Below are 7025 nucleotides of genomic sequence, written 5' to 3' on the forward strand. Positions count from 1 at the left end.
ATAAATAGATAGATAGAAGAATAGACAATAGACAGATAGAAGGATAGATAATAGGTAGATGATAGATACAGATAGATAGATAGATAGATAGATAGATAGATAGATAGATAGACAGACAACAGGTAGACAAAATAGATTGTAGATAGATAGATAGATAGATAGATAGAAGAATAGACAATAGATAGATAGATAGATAGATAGTAGGTAGATAGAAGGATGGATAATAGGTAGATAGTAGATAAATAGGATTGATAACTAGATAGATAGATAGATAGATAGATAGATAGATAGATAGGCAACAGGTAGATAGAACAGATTATAGATAGATAGAAAGATAGATAGATAGAAGAAATAGACAATAGATAGATAGAAGGTAAGATAATAGGTAGATGATAGATAAATAGATAGATAGATAGATAGATAGATAGAGATAATAAGTAGCTAGAAGACTAGATAATAAATAGATAGAAGGATAGATAATAGTTAGAAGGATGGATAATAGGTAGCCAGTAGATAGATAGGATATATAATAGAAAGAGAGAAAAATAGAAAGATAGATAATAGGTAGATACCAGGTGAATAATAGATACAGTAGATAGATAATAGTTAGCAGATAAAAAGATATATCATAGGTAGATATTAGATTGATAGAAAGATTGATAATAAGCAGATTGTTATAAGATAGAAGGATATAAAATAGGTAAATAGTAGATAGACCTATATATATGGTAGATAGATAGAAGGATATATAATAGGTAAATAGTTAACAGACAGAAGATAGATAGATGTAGATAGATGACAGCTAAATAGCTAGTTTCATAGCTATAAAACAGAAAGAGAAATAGCAGATACATAAATAGAGGGATAGATATGAGATTATAGGGATGGATAGATATGAGATAGATCTGAAAGATGTGCATAGATTGATATAATATATAGTAATTGAATGTATCAATTTGTTACACATGATTTGTACACTAATGAGTTTATAATTGTTCATTATGGTATTAGAAAAACACGAGCCTCACTAATACCACAAATACAAGGTACGTGTAACTCTGCTGAACAAAAGAAATTGGAAAAAAGTAATAAAATATAATTTATAATATAATACAGTTAATATAGTAAAATGACCAAATAAAAAAAATATTTAAAGACAACACCCTAATAAGGCTATACAATAGGGCCTGACATGAGAATAACTGGGGATGGATATACAGTTTACTGAAATTCATAATCTCAACAAATCTCTATCAAAACCTGTGTCCAACCATAATATATTGATTTCTTTCATGGGTGGACTAGTGGGTTGTTGGGACAAGGACGTGTTATATCCTTATACCATATACAGTCCTATGAAAAAGTTTGGGCACCCCTATTAATCTTAATCATTTTTTGTTCTAAATATTTTGGTGTTTGCAACAGCCATTTCAGTTTGATATATCTAATAACTGATGGACACAGTAATATTTCAGGATTGAAATGAGGTTTATTGTACTAACAGAAAATGTGCAATATGCATTAAACCAAAATTTGACCGGTGCAAAAGTATGGGCACCCTTATCATTTTATTGATTTGAATTCCCCTAACTACTTTTTACTGACTTACTGAAGCACAAAATTGGTTTTGTAACCTCAGTGAGCTTTGAACTTCATAGCCAGATGTATCCAATCATGAGAAAAGGTATTTAAGGTGGCCAATTGCAAGTTGATCTCCTATTTGAATCTCCTCTGAAGAGTGGCATCATGGGCTACTCAAAACAACTCTCAAATGATCTGAAAACAAAGATTGTTCAACATAGTTGTTCAGGGGAAGGATACAAAAAGTTGTCTCAGAGATTTAACCTGTCAGTTTCCACTGTGAGGAACATAGTAAGGAAATGGAAGACCACAGGGACAGTTCTTGTTAAGCCCAGAAGTGGCAGGCAAAGAAAAATATCAGAAAGGCAGAGAAGAAGAATGGTGAGAACAGTCAAGGACAATCCACAGACCACCTCCAAAGAGCTGCAGCATCATCTTGCTGCAGATGGTGTCACTGTGCATCGGTCAACTATACAGCGCACTTTGCACAAATAGAAGCTGTATGGGAGAGTGATGAGAAAGAAGCCGTTTCTGCACGTACGCCACAAATAGAGTTGCCTGAGGTATGAAAAAGCACATTTGGACAAGGCAGCTTCATTTTGGAAACAAAAATTGAGTTGTTTGGTTATAAAAAAAGGCGTTATGCATGGCGTCCAAAAAGAAACAGCATTCCAAGAAAAACACATGCTACCCACTGTAAAATTTGGTGGAGGTTCCATCATGCTTTGGGGCTGTGTGGCCAATGCCGGCATCGGGAATCTTGTTAAAGTTGAGGGTCGCATGGATTCCACTCAGTATCAGCAGATTCTTGAGAATAATGTTCAAGAATCAGTGACGAAGTTGAAGTTACGCCGGGGATGGATATTTCAGCAAGACAATGATCCAAAACACCGCTCCAAATCCTCAGGCATTCATGCAGAGGAACAATTACAATGTTCTGGAATGGCCATCCCAGTCCCCAGACCTGAATATCATTGAACATCTGTGGGATGATTTGAAGCGGGCTGTCCATGCTCGGCGACCATCTAACTTAACTGAACTTGAATTGTTTGTCCAAAATACCTTTATCCAGAATCCAGGAACTGATTAAAAGCTACAGGAAGCGACTAGAGGCTGTTATCTTTGCAAAAGGAGGATCTACTAAATATTAATGTCACTTTTCTGTTGAGGTGCCCATACTTTTGCACCGGTCAAATTTTGGTTTAATGCATATTGCACATTTTCTGTTAGTACAATAAACCTCATTTCAATCCTGAAATATTACTGTGTCCATCAGTTATTAGATATATCAAACTGAAATGGCTGTTATAAACACCAAAATATTTAGAACTAAAATTAATAGGGGTGCCCAAACTTTTTCATAGGACTGTATCTGCCCCAAACGACCAGCACAAAAAATCAATAAAGAATTGGCTAAGCAGCATAAATTGTATTCATCCAAGAAGAAGGGGTTAATAACTCGCTGTTGGGCTATATAACAGACAGCCCATTCATGATATAACGCTCTCAGTGGTACCAGCATATGTGGCTATTATACATTGGATTATAACTCCATAATTCTCATTTTATAGTGAGGCTAGTGTGTGTAAGATCTGAATATTCTGCCTCTCTTACGCACTCTTGGATTGAGCAGTTGGTCACTTGTCAGGGTATGATGATGGGCATTCCTCAATACAGTTTACCCCTTCCTTTTAAATATTCCTCTGACATCATCAGTCATCAGATGGTAATCAGAGATATCTGAGCAATTCTGCCGGACCCTCAAGTACTGTCTCTTTCGGATTCCATCCCGTAACAGGGCAGGACTTCAGCTTTCTTCAGCACAAGAGACAATTGGTTTCTAGATCTTTTTTTTTTTCGATTGACATTGATACTGAGTCTACCAGATTGAGATTTAATGATGAAAAGTCCAAAAATGCCATTTTTGTATCTGAATGTCGAAGGTCATTAACATTCAGGATTTGGATGATGATTTGTCATTAATGACTCTGATCCATAGGAAGATCTTCTGTGTCCAGACAATCATGGTCTCTTGGAAGACCACCTCTTTCTCCCACCAGCTCAGATAAGCATAGGTCGGATCACATGGGTTTTGCTTGGCCACTCCCAGTTGGTGGTCAAACAAAAAATAGTTATGTTCAATTACAAAGGATAGGAGGTCCCAGACAAAAGCTTTGTGTCTGGCAAAATGGCGAGTAGGAAATCTCCTACATCCCCATACCCCCTATCATGTGGTAGAGAGCTGTAAAGGGCCTCCACATCCAGGATGGCCAACTAAATGTCTGAGCCCATCCATGGTGTCCCTGACATATAAGGGCAGGTTATTAATAAAAGAACATAAGATATCATCCAAGTATAAGATCACGTTTTGCGTGACCAAGCCTTATGGATTTTGGTCAAAGCATAAAAGGTAGGATGATGTGGTAACAAAAAATCTAATTGAAGTGATCATCTTTAGCCTGTTGTAAAATAGTTCTACCTTGGTCTATATACATGGCTATGGTGTCACTGGTGAGGATCTCAGAACATTCTGTGTTATCCAAGATATCCAGACACATCCTAACATAATGTGTGCAGTCCAACACCACCAGATTTCCCCCTTTGTCAGATGGCTTTATAACAATTGTTTTGTTCCTTTCTAGATTTTAACCTTAACAGTTAGGTTCTCCATCCATCCCTTTGTGGGTCTATGTATCTTGGTTATCTGAGCAGTCACCATATTGAGGAGGGTATCCACAACAGCATCACCCCCAAAGGTAGAGATTTTTTTGACAGAGGATGTCGCTTTTTGAACGGGCCCTCACAAAGTCCCCTTTGCCCTTTATCCCAGATATCATGTAGTAACTCCAGAACAAACCATCCTCTCCTATCTCCAATCCATTACATCAACGCTTATTACTCATTTTAGATAATTTTTTCCACCTCTGTTTCCTGAAAAACAGGTTAAGGTCTTTAATTCTTGTGGATGAGTCAAACGTGGGTGTGGGGACAAAGGAGAGGCCTCTCTGGAGTAACCCATGTTCAATATTTGATAATTCTCCGAAATACAGGTTAATAATTAGCATTTTATCCTAAGATGACCTAGTTTTCATATGGGAATGTTCATCCATTTTCACTTTCTTATATGGAGCATACAATCCGAAATTGGAAGTCCTTGGGCTAAAAAACCCCTTTGATTTCTAGAGGCAAATTCTCTTCTGCTGCGGATCCTACCTCTATGTGAAGCATTATACTGTGGGTGACTGTTCTGGAGAATTATACTGTGTGGGGCCACTGTGGAGCATTATTCTGTGGGTGACTGTTCTGGAGTGTGGGGCCACTGTGGAGCATTATCCTGTGGGTGACTGCTCTGGAGAATTATACTGTGTGGGGCCACTGTGGAGCATTATACTGTGGGTGACTGTTCTGGAGTGTGGGGCCACTGTGGAGCATTATACTGTGGGTGACTGCTCTGGAGAATTATACTGCTAGGGGACACTGTGGAGCATTATACTGTGTGGAGGACACTATGGAGCTTTATACTGACTGGGGCCACTGTGGAGCATTATACTCTGGGGGGGGGGTTGCTCTGGAGCATTATACTGTTAGGGGGTAACTATAGAGCTTTATACTGACTGGGACCACTGTGGAGCATTATACTGTGGGTGACTGTTCTGGATTATTACACTGTGTGAGACCACTGTGGAGCATTTTATTTTTGCTGGTACAGGACCCTAAAATTTCTGATGGCAGAATATAATAAAAGGAAGATTACATTGCTAAGAGGTAAAATTATAGAAAGTTTGAATAAGAGGCAAAATATAGGTCAGGACATTTATTTTTCAAATGCAACTAAATATGGTAGAGGGAGGGGGCCACACGGTGGCTCAGTGGTTAGCATTGCAGCCTTGCAGCGCCGGAGTCCTGGTGTTCAAATCCCACGAAGGGCAAAAAACCATCTGCAAGGAGTTTGTATGTTCTCGCTGTGTTTGCATGGATTTTCATCCCATATTCCAAAAAAAAAAAAAAGACATACTGATAGGGAAAAATGTACATCGTGAGCTGTATGTGGGGCTCACAATCTACATTTAAAATATATATATATACGGTAGAGGGGAGCCTCCAGTGAAATTCTCGTCCAAAAGTGAGTTCCACCTTAACAAATACATATATACAGATGTAGCAGAGTTAGGGTGCATGCACACTACGTAACGCCGGGCGTGTATGAGAGCCGTACACGCCGGCATTACAGCAGACTGCCGAACACTTCCCATTCACTTCAATGGGAGCGCTCGTAAACGCCGCTGTTACGAGCGCTCCCATTGAAGTGAATGGGAAGTGTTCGGCAGCCCTGCTGTAACGCCGGCGTGTACGGCTCTCATACACGCCCGGCGTTACGTAGTGTGCATGCACCCTTAACCTGAAATTGGTTACACTGGAGTAAGATGTGAGTATCTCTGTTTTTTATGTTAAACTGTGGGGCAAATGGAGGGGGGACAATATACTGGGGGACATATGGGAGGGACATTAAACTTTGGGGCAGGGCAGATGGAGAAGCCATTAAACTGTGGGGGCAGATGAAGAAGAATATTAAACTGGGGGCAGATGGAGGGGGCATTAAACTAGGGGCAATTGGAGGGGGACATTAAAGCTGGGAATAGCTGGAGGAGGACATTAAAATGTAGACAACTGGAGGAGGACATTAAACTGGGGGAAGCTAGAGGGGGACATTAAACTGGGGGCAGCTGGAGGGGGCATTAATGTCCCCCTCTAGTTGTGCCTACGGTTTAATGTCCCCCTCCAGTTGCCCCAGGTTAATGTCCCTCTCCAGCTGTCCCAGTTTAATGCTCCCCACTAGTTGCCCCCAGTTTAATTTCCCCCTCTAGTTGCCCCCAGTTTAAACTGCGGCAGGTGGAGGGGGGAAAATTAAACTATGGAGCAGCTGGAGGGTGACATTTAACTGGGGCAGCTGAAGAGAGACTGTATAATGTGGGGTCAATTTGAGGAGAACATAATGTGGGAGCATATAATATTAGGCTGACTGTAGGAGTATTATACTGTGTGGGGAGCACATAGATAAATTAATGGGTGGAGTCAATTTAGAAGTGTGTGGAGCCAAATTTGCCACATCGCACTATGTCCGCTGCACATTTTGTCCCTCTTTCTGTCTTTGAAATCGGGGAGGTATGAGGTAATGATTGCCCCCCCCCCCCCCAGTATAAAGAATATATGTTAAAGGGGTTGTCCCATCACAAGGATCCTATCTATACTGCTTGTTAATGTGGATGTAAGACTTTTCCTAAATACACCTCTTTGTTATGTCAGTCCAGGTAGCTGCTACGGGGCTAAGGACCAGCAGTAGGAAATCTCGCCCTGCACTACTCCCACTAGCTATCCCGGTCCCTGCCTCACGGGTGTGCGTCGGCTGTACTCAGGCTAAGCCTGACCCCGACAGCTCCTCTCTC

Source organism: Leptodactylus fuscus, chromosome 5 (genome assembly GCF_031893055.1).
Source record: "Leptodactylus fuscus isolate aLepFus1 chromosome 5, aLepFus1.hap2, whole genome shotgun sequence".
NCBI classification, from domain to species: Eukaryota; Metazoa; Chordata; class Amphibia; order Anura; family Leptodactylidae; genus Leptodactylus; species Leptodactylus fuscus.